Below are 16,301 nucleotides of genomic sequence, written 5' to 3' on the forward strand. Positions count from 1 at the left end.
ATTGTTTGATTTTTGGCACTAGAGAACCGTCCGAGGCTACCCTACCACTGCCCCCCCCCCCTATCTTTTTGTTTTATCACCCCCTGGTCAACCTGTACTTGAAGGTCGCCGCCTAATATATTCCCCTTTTTTGTTTTTAACAATCTATTTATTTTACTCCCTACGAATTCTTCCCAATCCTCATTAGGGATATCCCCCCCCCCGCTTGTTTTCGGTTCCCCGGAAAACAGTAGGCGATCTAACTACTTAGATTAGCTCAGGGAGGGACCTTACTAACAATGCACTAATTTTATTTTTTTGTATTTTTTTCTAGATTTCCCACTCCCCAACACGAATTATTTTTCTTCCAAATTCCAAACTTTTTATTTTCCAATGAATTGAACTTTTTTCACACACACACACATTTTAATAAAAAATAAAAAATGCACACACACACACACACACACACACACACACACACACACACACACATACAGAAATTGTATATATATATCCTTTTAGCAAAAACGCTGGGGTTTTCATTAGTTAGCTTTAGATTCCACAGAGTGAATGAGGTATTGTGGTAAATGTTGCCAGTCAAGAGTAAAGTCGCCAAAGACTCCATTTTTACTTTAGTTACAAAGACCCTGCAACACTCCCCTCCCCAGATCTTATAGGGCCTTGTGCCTAAATTTGTTTTGTCTTTTGGAGATTTTACTTTTTTAAATGTTTTAATATTATATTAGAATTTTTTTAGTTGTAATTTTTTCTTTAAACGAAATAAATTAAATATAAAGATCAAAGTGTAGTATCTGTTCTTACTACATGCTGTACTTATGTTTGTAACTTTGTGATATAAAGTGGGGGATCACTTTTCTGTATTAATGTAATGTAAAATGATCACCCACTTTACAACCAGTCAGTCTCAAAGCCATTCAAGTCATTCTCCAGATCATGCAAGTTGTTTTTGAAGGATCCCAGTTATTTTTTAAGCATTCAAGTCATTCTTAAGGTCATTCAATTCATCCTTAAGTTCATTAAAGTCATTCTAAGTCATTTACTTTTTATTTATTTAAGTCATTTCAGCCCATTTTTCGGTCATTTTAGTTTATCTTTAAGAATTTTATGTCAATCCTACATTCATGCATTCATTCATTACACGTGAGCATGCGACTAATGGTTATCGGCCTTGTTATATACGCACCTTCTACTGAATTTTTAGTTAGCCAATCAGCTTTCTAATTTCCACCGCACCCTTCCTAATCAGCTAATGAGCAGGTACTTACAGGACAAAAGCCCCATTGACCTTTTTTTTACATGGAAGTCACCAATTATCATGGCCCGGAAGCCACTCGGGGATAAGGATGACCTCTGCTTAACCTAGATTTAAAATAGGTCAGGACACTAGATACCTACGCTTCCCGCCAAACGCCAAAGCAGCAAACACAGATACATTTTGTATTTCAACTTGCTGACATATTTCTGCATGCATTATTCATCCATCCAAACAAAGATTTTACTCGTTATAAACCATCCTTGTATATACACAGCACATGTAACTAGGAAATGGTTATTTGCTTAAGTAGCCGTGTAAATATAACCTGATTCCCATTGAACATTTATTTTAAAGTGTAATAAATTGTATAAATGATACCAGACTTCCGATTGAAAATTCACACGCTTGTGCGTACACGATAAATTATGCTTTAACATAAAATTAACTAGAAAATATACAAACCTGACATAACTGAAATCCTATTTCGTATCTTTCCACTTTAAAACCTTAGCAGAGTACAAAAACGATTTTAAAATCTAGTGGTGAGGAACCCTCTTCTCCTCAGCCATTTTATCACAAAAGTGATGTTGTTAGTCTGTCTCTGCTGTGGCGTTATTTTAGGTGCTCGACTGAGCTCTAGTTTATGGTTTCCATCCTTTAAAGCATTCACAACAAGAACTCATCTAGCTACAACAATTGTAAACAAACTTTCTCCCTATGTGTACGTAAAACTAAATGGAGTTTCCATGAGCAAACTTTCTTTCCCAGAACTACACATCTATGGAACAATATCCCGAGCTTGTTTCCCATTTGATTAAAACATGATGGTATTCAAGTCTAATGTAAACAAATTCTTGTTGAGCTGTTCCCTTAAATAAAATTCTGCCCAGCTTCAGCCATCATTACAAATCACTATGGTGTTGTTGACCCTTGTCCTCAAGTGATCTCTGGGTCTTGATAAGAGTTAAATAAAATTCTTTAATAATCATCTTACCTTTATCAATTCTTTCCAGACTCTTTACTTGCTTAGTCGTTTTACACAACAAAACTTGCTACAATGTAACGTAATAACGTCTTTCCTGTTAAGCAATATGTAACCCAGTAGATGTGTTATGAAGAATTAAGGTGAAAACACTAATTTGAATGTTGCAAAATGAAAATGAATATCCCCACCCACCTCATCCCCAAAATCTAGAAAAATGAAGTAAAAAAAATATTTATAAAACATAAATCCCAGTATAAAAGGATTGTATGTATTAATATGCCATTGAATAAAATAAACCAATCCGTTATTATTCAGTAAGACAACCTGAAGTTGTCCGGGAGCGTAGAAACTAAACGTGTAACATATTTCTTTTCAAGATTCATTTACGATCTCATGATTCTTTTTAAACACACCTCCGGATGTCTACTCTCTCCAATTTATGCGCAAACTTTTGCAACTGCTTAAATATAATAGAAAGAACGAAATCAGCAACCAAGTGCTTTTCCGTGTGATTTTTAAACATTCACTAGTAAGAATGAAACAAATCATCTCGCACGAACAAAATCGGTTCAATATACGAGGGGCGTGCAATAAGTAATACCCCTGACCCACTTCCAGTTGTCTAATATAGCTGAAATTTTGCATGTGCAATGATTTATATCTCTACAGGTTATGTGGCAAATTACAGCTTTGAACTAATTGTGGTTTCTGTTTTACAGGTGTTTGAACTGAGTCAGGTGTGAAATGGAGCCTGTTGAATGTCGAGCAGTGATCCGGTTTTTGTATTTGAAAGGACGCACACCACAGGAGACTTTTGATTAAATGAAAGAAACATGGTGATGATGCCCCATCATATGACCTTGTAAAACGCTGGCATTGTGAATTCAAACATGGCCGGAAGTCTGTGGAAACAGCTCCCAGATCTGGTCACCCCCCCTCTTCTGCCATTGATGAGGCATCTGTCCGTGAAGTTGAGGCTGCCATTTTTGAAGATCGGTGCATTACTATTCGCCAAATAGCCCAATATGTCAGGGGCATTACTTATTGCACGCCCCTTGTATTTATCCAAGTATCCTGGTAATCTATTCAACGAATATATGATTATAAAGGGCTTAGTAATTTTTTAAATGTATTTTCCTTTGTGGATGTCTGGCATGAACAAAAAAACATGATATTATTGTATCCCATTTGATGAAAATGAAATATACTTATTCAAGTGCTGAGGTTAATGTAGCTTATCAATATATGATTATGGTGGCCCAGCTTTACAACTTTAGAAGTTTGTGATATAGTTCCTTTTTATAGATGTCCAGCATCAGCAGGAATTTCGCAATATCCTAATAATTTATTTGATCAAAATGAAATATACTTATCTAAGTACTCTAAGTTTTTTAATTTTTTTTTAGTTTTGTTGGATTTTACGGCATGCCAACAATTTGCATTATTTTATGCCGAGTATTTACAGGTTCAGGAAGTCTTTATTCCCTGTTCAAGTTGATATAAGTGAGATGTTCTGTTTAAATTTTTTGATAAAGGCTAATTTTTTAAGGTATAAAAAAGGAATGTGGGGCTTCTTTTTTTTTTTTTTTTTTAAAGAAATCCTTAATGTATTTTCTTTATAGAGACAATGCTGCATTGTTACAAAATCAGTGTCGTTAGAATGAGTACCATAATTGCGATGTAATTTTAAAATATATATGGTAAAGAATGTTTATCTTCAAAATCGGAGGAGTTTTTTCATGGATATCCAGCACAAACACAAACACCATTCTATTATTGTATTTCATTTAGTATAAAATCTTTTTTTGTTAGACATTATAGATTTATTGCCTTGGAGGCTTGCTGATTCGCGAGATTATGCCTACAGGACTTAACAGATATTGTTGCTCCTATCAAGAGTGATCGATTTTTGAATTTTTGATAATCAGCAAATGAATTGTTTAGAAAAAATAACTTGATCGAATTCATACTAAACCCGATGATATAAAGATTATAAGTATACGTTGTCTAGTTTGTGATTCTCTGTCAGTCACATACGCTATAGAAATTTATTTTATATAATGGGCTACCCAGCGTTGCCCAGGGTTATAAAAAGCAAAAAAAAAAAAAAAAAGAAGTTATAGATTGTAATATTTTTATATAAAATCTTTTACTAAATGCAATACTGTGATCTTACAAATATTGATCCCGGACAATGCCGAATAGAACAAATGGTTTCAGTCAATTCTTAATTTTATTTTTTATCCTCATTCCCATTTCCAAAAAAAAAGAAAAAAAGAAAAGAACTATGGAGATAAAAGATGTTGACAAAGACAATATTCTAAACGGATTTAACATCTGCCACCTATCAATAGGAATACTGGAATCTTACAATGATGGATCCCGAACACCGCCGAATAGAACACACACCATATAAATTTCCTTTATATAATAGAACACACCATTACAGTTTGTAGGTTTTAATATTTGCTAACGTTTTTATTATTATTGTTGAATGTCAATTTCCAAGCCCTATCTTAATCGTATTTTCAAATAAGGAAAACATATGGAATTACTTTTGCGTTAATTAAAACCAAAACTCAAGATTATTAGCAGTACAAATAACATCGCGGAAATTTCTTCTAATAATCATAGAATCAAATGTTTGTGTGAGAATAAAAAATAAGAAAAACATCTAATTATTTTGCCATATAATTTATACTCGTTTTTATTTCCCAATTTGTGAATGTCGAAAGAAATAACGCCATCAAAATAATGCTCGCCAACAAACAAGAAACATTCAGAGTTTTAGTATTATACAAGGCGGCCATTGTACATTCGACAAATAGATAAAAAGACAGAAAAGGAAAAGGTTAGACAGGTTCGACAGTATCAATGTTTTAACCAACCGTAGCTTAATCAATAGTCAAAACACCTACTTTTTGAAATGCCCATTATTCACAGTCAATCTGATGTCATAACAGACTCTTTTTTTTCTTTATCTTTTTCTACTACCCTCTCTCTCTCTCTCTCTCTCTCTCTCTCTCTCTCTCTTTCTCTCTTTTAATTTTTTTTTTACATTATTCTATCTCTCTCACTATTTTTTTTATCATTCGTTCTTTATCACATTCAGCCTTCCTCCCACCATATTAAACATTCGTGTAGAACAAACATTCACTCTACATAGATGGAGGCTTCATCTTTTTGACAAAACCAGAATTAGTCTCTCTAGCTCAAACACAAATGTATATAAAGCAAGAATGGATTCATCTGAGTAAAACCATACAATGCTCACCGTAAATTATAGAAAACTTATGACCTGAAGATGTCTCTCTTCCAAATATATAGAGTTATAATGGTGCCATGTGTTAGGAATATTTTGCAAGTTAATTAACTAATATTAGTGTTAGCAAGGTAGATTTTATATAATGTAAGTATATATATATTAGCAGGTCGTCCGGCATTGCCAGGTCATACAATATGCATAAATATTATATTTTAATTTATGCAGAAACTGAGACATGTGCATGCGAGTATTATGTTTTTTTCTAAACAGTTCACTTCTTGCAAGTAAAAGAAAAAAAACTCGAGCTGAGATCGAAACCAAAACCTAAAGACAGTGTACGATAACCATTTTTCCGACTTGACACGATCTTTAAAAAGTGTTCTCAAACCTACTTATTTTTAACATAATGTATATGTCATGTGAACCATGTGCATTTGTGGAACAACAAACAGATAAAAATCTGACGACTCCCCATGTATCAATTTTTCAATTTTGACCCTTAGTAGCTTGATTTTCCGGATGAAAACCGATTAAAAGATTTTTCACATGTGTAAATCCCCTATATACCAAATTTCATGTCTGTAGATAAAAAATCGGTTGATTATATAGGTTAAGAAGTGTCCTCACACAAACACATACATTCTTACTTATGTATATATATATATATATATATATATATATATATATATATATATATATATATATATATATATATGTGTGTGTGTGTGTGTATATCGATGTCGATGACTACAAATATATTTTAAGCCCCCCCTCTCTTTGGGTAGATCACTGTCGTAAATAATCTCACCCGCTACTTAATTGGCTGAAAAATGCGAAGCTCGCTGTTCGTTTGTTTAAAAACAGGCAATTTGAGCACTGTAAAAGTGGTGGACAGATGTTTGTTTAAATTAGACATTCAGACAGGTTATTTGCGGGCATCGCTTCCGTGGTCGAGTGGAAGAACTGCCGACTGTCAACACGACGGTTCTAGGTTCAATCCTTGGCTTGAGAGAGGTGATAGTCTAGTGGAACTGATGAGTTGTGATAATTGAGCCTGGTTAATATCAGATAGGTGACCATTTGGGAATTCTAGGCACTGTATAAGGTCTCCGCTTATCTCAGCATTTGTCTCCAATCGTCTTGAACCTCCACTTGCCACTGGTATTTAACAATGTCGATTCAGGAGAGATGTGGTTGGAGATTGCGCATCTCCTGACACAGAAATTCATGTGCAGGCACTCTTATGGTGTTTGTCAAAAACTGGAGGAGCCTTTGTTTGTTGCTTTATATACAAGGTTTATCTGCAAACTGTCAAGATGTGATCTGCTGTGTAATAAGAGAAAGAGCATATTTAATTATTAGCTGCATAACATATTGAAAGTATATACAGCTGTAATCTTAACATTATTAAGCCATTTCTTTTTTTACACGTTTTGTCTACATCTCTTCATCAGCAAAAATGCATTTTTTCACAGGACTTTGAGAATCTGGCAGTTTGCGAGCGAGAACAACTTCACCTTATTGGAGCAACCTCTTTATTCACCCAGTCTTGCCCCATGTGACGTTTTTTTTTTTTTTACTTCGTCAAGCTCAAAGGTTTCATCAAAGAGTCTCCACTTTGAAGAGGTCCATAATGATGATGAGGCCTCTTATAAGAATGCTTTCAACGGTGCATAAAACAATGATAGAAAGGGTTATTAAATTCAAATAGGAAATTGTGTTCTTCGTTGTTTGGAATTGAAATAGACTGTGATATCAGTCTCGTTAATTTTCAGACACACTTTGTGATTTAAGATGAAAAAAGTACATATGCTATAATTTTGGGGAGGATTAAATCAGAAGAAAAATAAATATGGTTAAATTATTAATGCATTTCAAGTTGATTCGGCAGGATAACACATTTATTTGCTGATATTAAGGGGATCAAGTGTTGAGCTCATCCAAAATATCCTATATCCAGACCATCGGAGACTGGCACAAGGTTATTTAACAGTTTACAATATTCACACGTGTAACTCATAAACCATTGCGATGATTCTTGGGAGATTTAGGAGTATGCATTAATTTTTTTTTTTTTTTTTTACCTTAAAATAAACAAACAAACACAATCAATAAAGTAGAGTCGAAATTTTTATTGCTTTTTTAAAACTAGTCATAATGTTTTTTGTTCATTTTTTGTAGATATTGAATTAAGATATTAATTATGGCAGAATTATTAACAAGTGAATTATTTTATCTATGAAGTTTATGACAGACATCTTAGAATCATGAGATTTTGAAATTAAAGTAAACATTTTTCCAATTGTTACATTGATAAACACAGTTAAAAATTTGTGAGATTAAATGTTTTTAATTATGAAATTTGGATGCTCAAAAAAAATCCGAAAATTTAAGTATTTAAAAATAATGCTATCTTCTGATTAGTTTATATCGTTTACATATATTGAACTTCTACATAAATGCGTCAAATTGTTTAAAATATAAAAAAAAGTAGAATGGTATAATGTTTGGGATTACATGGAAATACTTTGAATGAGGTGATTAGAGATTCGTAAGTAAAAATGCTAAGAAAATGGTAATAGTGCGGATGCAGCACTCTCCGGAGATGTGTTTTTTGATGCCCAACACCCTACATAGTATTCTGGCAAATCTGGTCCTAAATGGTAGCCCCTTACGACTTAGTGTCACTGTGTCTTGTTTCGAATGAATAAACAGTAAGAAAAAAAGAAAAAAAAAGTTTAGGTAATTAGCAGATAATCTGAACAGATTTTGATGAGCGATTATACATCCAAACTAACACGCATCCACCATTTTGAGACACCATGTTTTGTATCCCTTCCATTTTTGCAAAGAATTAATATCGTATGTAAATTCAAGTGGAGAAATGTTGCAGTTATAAAAAGATTTTCTGATCGTCTGGGCCCTTGCAGAAACCCAGCGATGAAGCTAACATCTTTTTACTACCCACTATATCCGCCCCCACCCCCGACAAGAAGTAGGGAATTGTACCCCCCACCCCCAGTCAATAACACACACAATTAACAAACCTATTTCTCGTGACAGCCTTTGTTTGCAACAACAAGTTTCTAAATTTTTGAGATGAAGACTGATTATCTATATTATTTGAATTCTGTGCACTATTATTCTCATTTCGAGTGTCATTTTCACAATGTTTTGATCGATGTGACCTCCGACCTTTTGTCGAACTCGGGAATGCTTCTGCCGAACTCGGGAATCTACACGGAATTTTAAACGGAACCTTCTATTTAATTCACGGAGGTAGCATGCTCCGATTCTGTTAGCCATGACTGGATAGCAGTCTTAAGTAATTGGCAGTTGTATTCTTGACGTCAGGTTAAGAACATCTAAAAACCGTAATACGTGGAAAGATTAAAGAGTCAGGTGTGGCTGACTATATATGGAAGGAAAAAAAGAAAACATCTACTCTTATGGGACGAAGTAAAAATTATAGACAGGAAGAGTAAGATGACTCAAAGAAGTAGTACATATGTTGGGTGAAGATCGACTACTAAGTGGATCTAGTATAGAATTTAACATGGTGTGAGAATTGTTAATTAGTAATATATATATATATATATATATATATATATATATATATATATATATATATATATATATATATATATATATACAGTGGGGAAAATAAGTGTTGGACACATCCCATTATTCTTTATTTAACACATTTTTTATGCAGCGAATGACACGAAAATTTAACAAGAAATAGTTACTCATTTAACAATAACAAATAACTTTAGAAATTGGAACATTTTAATGCATAACAAAAATTATATAATAAAAACGAGAATAGCCTGGAAAAAAAGTGTTGGACACACTAACACAATTTCATCTAATATTTAGTTGAAAACCCCTTATTGGCTATTACAGCTTCAAGGTGTTTTCTATACGACGAAACTAATTTGTGACAACGTTCAGTGAGATTTTGGCCCACTCTTCAACATATACTTTCTTCAAATCCTGAATATTACGTGGATCTCGCTGGTGGACCATGATTTTGAGCACTCTCCATAGATTTTTTATAGGATTTAAGTCTGGGGACTGACTGAGCCACTTAAGAACATCTATTTTGTTCTGTACGAACCAATCGGAGGTTATTTTAGCAGTATGTTTGGGATCATTATCTTGTTGAAAGATCCATCCCTGTCGCATACCTAACGCATTGGAAGCAGGCAAGAGATTATTTTCAAGAATTTCCCGATATTTGGATGCATTCATCTTTCCATCTATAATATGAAGTGACCCAGTACCATTTGAAGAGAAGCATCCCCAGAGCATTACATTTCCACCACCAAATTTTACAGTGGGGAGGGTGTTCTTGGGATCGTGCGCTGTGCCATCTCTTCTCCATACTCGACGTACAGAGTTAATGTCGAAAAGTTCAATTTTCGTCTCATCGGACCAGATCACATTCTTCCAGTAATCATCTGTTTTCAATAAGTGGTCTCTTGCAAACTCCAGACGAGCATTAACATGACATTATTTTAGTAATGGTGTCTTTCGAGGTGTACGCGATTTAAGACCGTTGCGTCGGAGTACATTACTAATCGTTGGTTTCGTTACTACTATCCCTGCTTTTTCCAAATCTTTCTGAAGTTCGCCTCGTGTGGTTCTCGGTTGCTGCTGAACTTTTCGTACAATCTTCCTTACTGCTCGATCCAACATCTTGCGAGGAGCTCCGGTGCGCGGACGATTCACGGTTGAGTCATGCACCTTCCATTTCCTAATAAGGTTTCCTATGGTGCTTACAGGGATTTTGAATTGAGCAGATATATGCCGATAACCAATTCCATTCTTGTGCTCGGCAATAATCTTATCACGGACGACTTGAGAGAGTTCTTTACGTTTACTCATCCTGAGAACCTTCACGCGTGATGGCTTACTGGTGACTAACGTGTTCCAATATTTTCCAACGACGTAGAGTATGGTTGTGGTGAAAGATAAGAGACCTCTTTAACTTCCGCTTGTACCTTCCGGAGGTGAATTACTTCCCTTGAATTTTTCTTTCCTTCTTTCTTTCCAGCATTATTTATAAAAAATAATAATAAGATATAATTTAAAAAAAATATTAGATGAAATTGTGTTAGTGTGTCCAACACTTTTTTTCCAGGCTATTCTCGTTTTTATTATATAATTTTTGTTATGCATTAAAATGTTCCAATTTCTAAAGTTATTTGTTATTGTTAAATGAGTACCTATTTCTTGTTACATTTTCGCGTTATTCGCTGCATAAAAAATGTGTTAAATAAAGAATAATAGGATGTGTCCAACACTTATTTTCCCCACTGTATATATATATATATATATATATATATATATATATATATATATATATATATATATATATAGTAATAAATAGCGATATTTACATCTGGAAATAAAATAGATTTAAGACTTCTAAAATTCGTACTAGAATTGTCCACAAGTACCCATGCCGCAGCGATTAGAGTACATGGTAAAAATTCAGTTGTAAAAGTGACATTTTTCTGAAGGTTGAAAGTTCAATGCTCAGTGACTAAAAATACAATTGCGAATTACTTAGGATATCTATCCAGTGATGGCTGATGGAACGAGAGCATGCTTTCCCTGTGAATTAAATAAAGGGTTCCCGAGTTTGACAAAAACATTCAACAAGACACACATGGAGAAGGCTAGAAGTTACATCGACCGAAGCGTTGTGAAAACTAACACTCAAGATGAGAACAGTAGTCTGAAGAATTTAAATAATACCACCTAGGAAATACCAAATACTAGTTCTTCCTGATGTTGTAGGGGCATTGCAAAGTTTGGATACATATGCGTTAAAATAAGCTTAGAATTGGAAATTTTCTGCATAAGTTTAACATTTAAGAAGAGAATGGAAAATTCCAATAGAAGCGAAGAGTAAGACTAGACTAGGAAGTTGTATAATGAAAGGAAGTTCAAAGTTGCACATAGCAAAGAAGAGAGATGGGCATTTCTCTTTTGCAGGTGAGCTTATTAGGTTTGGTTGCATTTTTCCAAGATCTGTAATTCTCTTCATTTAGTGTGGAGCAGACGAGGCAAACCTAAAGTGGCATAAAGAATAAAACATGAGAAACAAGGTTGAGAATCTTTCTCTTATGTTATACATTATTATAGCTGCCAGGCGAGAGAGAAAAACACAGAAATTTCGGCTACCACATCACCACTGCGACTTTAGACAAATGAAAAGCTGTTTCTGTTGCTGAAGTAGATTACAGACAAACCGTCAAGAGAAATAGTTACAACAACAGCCATTGTTCTTCTCTTCTTTACAACTACCTTGTAAACTACAAAGTCATATTTTCTCACCTTGAGAAAAGTAAACATTATATAGAGGATAACCTCTATTTGCAATTGTCATTCCACAATCTCAATGTCAATAGTGTTAGTATTTTTGCAGAGAGAGCCTCATCATCGTCATACCTCATCTTGTATTCTCGAATGGTCACTCATCTATTACTGACTAGGTTCAGTGTCACTTAACTTCAGTGATTTAAACAATAAATGATGGGTTGATAGGATTATTATTATAACAGTATAAATCCTTGTTAAATAATAAAAAAAAATATGACGATTGAAGCAAATTTCGAAAATAACATTTTGATCAGTTTCAGGTCTTCTAACGGGAAGTTGGATTCCATAAAATTAAAACTTTTTTTTAATCCAAAACTTCAATTGTTAAATTTCAATTTTCATGCATTTTTCACAATAGCTGCACACTTTTGATTGCTACGAGGTTCATAATATTGCATTATTCAAGTTTTGAAGTGTTTCCCGGGATTATGAGCACGTCCTGTACCGAGTATTCCATCTAGTGTCCTCATAAGTGAAGAGTTCAGCCATTATCTTATAGAAATGCGTGAGTTCAGTGACTGTATGATGATTATCAAGTATGATTTAGACTGGAACGAAGAAGTCAGGTGTGACCCCATCCGTGATAACTTTCACCTTCTCAGTGAGGGCAGAAAAAGAAGGAGGAATTGATCTTTGGTAAATCAAATTGACAAAAGAATGGAATCATGCCATAAAATAACTGGCAACAATTGGATTCTTCTGGCTTTTATGAGAAAGAAAGAGAAAGGAGGTGAGTGTAGAAATATATGAAAGAGAGGAAGAAAGGATTATGTTTATAAGAGATGAGAGATTGTAAAAAAGAGGAAAAAGAACGGGTGATGAAAATTGCAAGAGAAAGAAGGACAGAATACGAAAGAGAGGTTACAATTGAAGAATTGATAAAAAAAGATGGAGAAAAATAAAACAAGGGGCTGATAAACAAAAAGCTAAACAAATATAAATAAAATAAAAAACAGAGAAAAATGTGGGTGGATAAACAATGAGAATTAACAAAAGAATGAGAATAAATATAAAAATTAGAAAAACAAAAAGTGAAAAATATAGCTAAAGAAAACGAATAAAATGTATGGCTAAAGAAAGCAAATAGAAGTATGATTTAAGAAAGATAATAAAAAAATGTGACTAAAAGAATAAAAAATATGACTAAAAGAAAAAAAAATATGACTAAAAACAATAAAAAATATGACTAAAAAACATAAAAAATATGACTAGAATAAATAAAAATATGACTAAAAAAATAAAAATATGAATAAAAAATAAAAATATGACTAAAAAAATTAAAAAATATGACTAAAAAAAAATGATTAAAAAAATAAACAAATATGACTAAAAATAAAAATATGACTAAAAAATATAAATATGACTAAAAAAAATAAAAATATGACTAAAAAAAACAAATATGACTAACAAAATATGACTAAAAAATAAAAATATGACTAAAAAAATTAAAAATATGCCTAAAAGAATAAAAATATGACTAAAAAAATAAAAAAATATGACTAAAAGAATAAAAATTATGACTAAAAACAATAAAAAATATGACTAAAAAAATAAAAAATATGACTAAAATAAATAAAAATATGACTAAAAAAATAAAAATATGAATAAAAAATAAAAAAATATGACTAAAAAAATAAAAAATATGACTAAAAAAATATGATTAAAAAAATAAACAAATAATACTAAAAAAATTTAAAAATGACTAAAAAATATAAATATGACTAAAAAATATAAATATGACTAAAAAATAAAAATATGACTAAAAAAACAAATATGACTAAAAAATATGACTAAAAAAATAAAAATATGACTAAAAAAATTAAAAAATATGACTAAAATAAATTAAAAATATGAATAAAAGAATAAAAATATGACTAAAAAATAAAAAATATGATTAAAAAATAAAAAATATGACTAAAAAATATGACTAATAAAATAAAAATATGACTAAAAAAATAAAAAAATATGACTAAAAAATAAAAATATGACTAAAAAAGTTATGACTAAAAAAAAATATGACTAAAAAAAAAAAATATGACTAAAAAATATAAATATTACTAAAAAAATTAAAAATATGACTAAAAAATATAAAAAAAATATGACTAAAAGAATAAAAAAATATGACTAAAAAAATTAAAAAATATGACTAAAAAAATAAAAAATATGACTAAGAAATATAGCTAAAAAATAAACAAATATGACTAAAAAATAAAAATATGACTAAAATAATAAAAATATGACTAAAAAAATTAAAAATATGACTAAGAAATACGACTAAAAAAATATGACTAAAAAATAAAAATATGACTAAAAAAATAAAAAATATGACTAAAAAAAATAGACAAATATGACTTAAAAAATAAAAATATGACTAAAAAAATAAAAAAATATGACTAAAAAATAAAAAATATGACTAAGAAATATGGCTAAAAAATAAACAAATATGACTAAAAAATAAAAATGTGACTAAAAAAATAAAATATGACTAAAAAAATAAAAAATATGACCAAAAAAATAAAAAATATTACAAAAATAAATAAAAAATATGACTAAAAAAATAAAAATATGACTAAAAAAATTTAAAATATGACTAAAAAAATTAAAAAATATGACTAAAAAAATTAAAAAATATAAAAAAATATGACTAAAAAAATATGACTAAAAAATAAAAATATGACTAAACAAATTAAAAATATGACTAAAAAAATAAAAATATGACTAAAAAAATAAAAATAAGACTAAAAAAATTAAAAATATGACTAAAAAATCTAAAAAATATGACTAAAAAAATAAAAAATATGACTAAAAAAATTTTAAAATATGACTAAAAAATAAAAAAAAAAATATGACTAAAAAAATAAAAAAATATGACTAAAAAATAAAAATATGACTAAAAAAATAAAAATATGACTAAAAAAATAAAAAATATGACTAAAAAAATTTAAAATATGACTAAAATAAATAAAAAATATGACTAAAAAAATTAAAAATATGACTAAAATAAATAAAAAATATGACTAAAAAAATAAAAATATGACTAAAAAAATTTAAAAATATGACTAAAAAATAAAAAATATGACTAAAAAAATAAAAAAATATGACTAAAAAAATAAAAAAAATATGATTAAAAAATTGTACAAATATGACTAAAAAATAAAAAATATGACTAAAAAAATAAAAAAATATGACTAAAAAAATAAAAAAAATATGATTAAAAAATTGTACAAATATGACAAAAAGAATACTGCCCCACATTGCAATATTTTTTGTTTACCTCTTTAAATCATTTTAGTATTTAATCTCTTCTAGTTATTAAATGGGTTAGATATTTTCGAATCCAATTCCAAAGAAAACAAACTTGATATCACAAGCTGGAAGTGACTCTTAAGAAATAAATATAAACATGTTGCATTGGCTTAAAGAAATAAATATAAACATGTTGCATTGGCTCAAAGAAATAAATATAAACATGTTGCATTGGCTTAAAGAAATAAATATAAACATGTTGCATTGGCTTAAAGAAATAAATATAAACATGTTTCATTGGGTTAAAGAAATAAATATAAACATGTTGCATTGGCTTAAAGAAATAAATATAAACATGTTTCATTGGGTTAAAGAAATAAATATAAACATGTTTCATTGGCTTAAAGAAATAAATATAAACATGTTGCATTGGCTTAAAGAAATAAATATAAACATGTTTCATTGGCTTAAAGAAATAAATATAAACATGTTGCATTGGCTTAAAGAAATAAATATAAACATGTTTCATTGGGTTAAAGAAATAAATATAAACATGTTGCATTGGCTTAAAGAAATAAATATAAACATGTTTCATTGGGTTAAAGAAATAAATATAAACATGTTGCATTGGCTTAAAGAAATAAATATAAACATGTTGCATTGGCTTAAAGAAATAAATATAAACATGTTTCATTGGGTTAAAGAAATAAATATAAACATGTTTCATTGGCTTAAAGAAATAAATATAAACATGTTGCATTGGCTTAAAGAAATAAATATAAACATGTTTCATTGGGTTAAAGAAATAAATATAAACATGTTGCATTGGCTTAAAGAAATAAATATAAACATGTTTCATTGGGTTAAAGAAATAAATATAAACATGTTGCATTGGCTTAAAGAAATAAATATAAACATGTTGCATTGGCTTAAAGAAATAAATATAAACATGTTGCATTGGCTTAAAGAAATAAATATAAACATGTTGCATTGGCTTAAAGAAATAAATATAAACATGTTTCATTGGGTTAAAGAACAATAAATCAACAAAAAAAAAATCAGTGACAATTAACTCTGATCCACATGCAAAAAGATTGATTATTCGTATTATTTGGATTCTTTAGTCTACTGTTCTCGTATTAAGTGTTATTTTTCAT

General features: G+C 30.2%; 1 long non-coding RNA gene across 1 annotated transcript in view; it reads left to right on the forward strand.

Moving 5' to 3' along the window:
- The window catches only part of LOC145242022 (uncharacterized), a 772,700-nt gene that overhangs the window by 197,506 nt on the left and 558,893 nt on the right, over positions 1-16,301 (forward strand). The gene's annotated exons all lie outside the window — the stretch shown is intronic.

Source organism: Euprymna scolopes, chromosome 21 (genome assembly GCF_053919585.1).
Source record: "Euprymna scolopes isolate OS-2025 chromosome 21, ASM5391958v1, whole genome shotgun sequence".
Classification (NCBI taxonomy): domain Eukaryota; kingdom Metazoa; phylum Mollusca; class Cephalopoda; order Sepiida; family Sepiolidae; genus Euprymna; species Euprymna scolopes.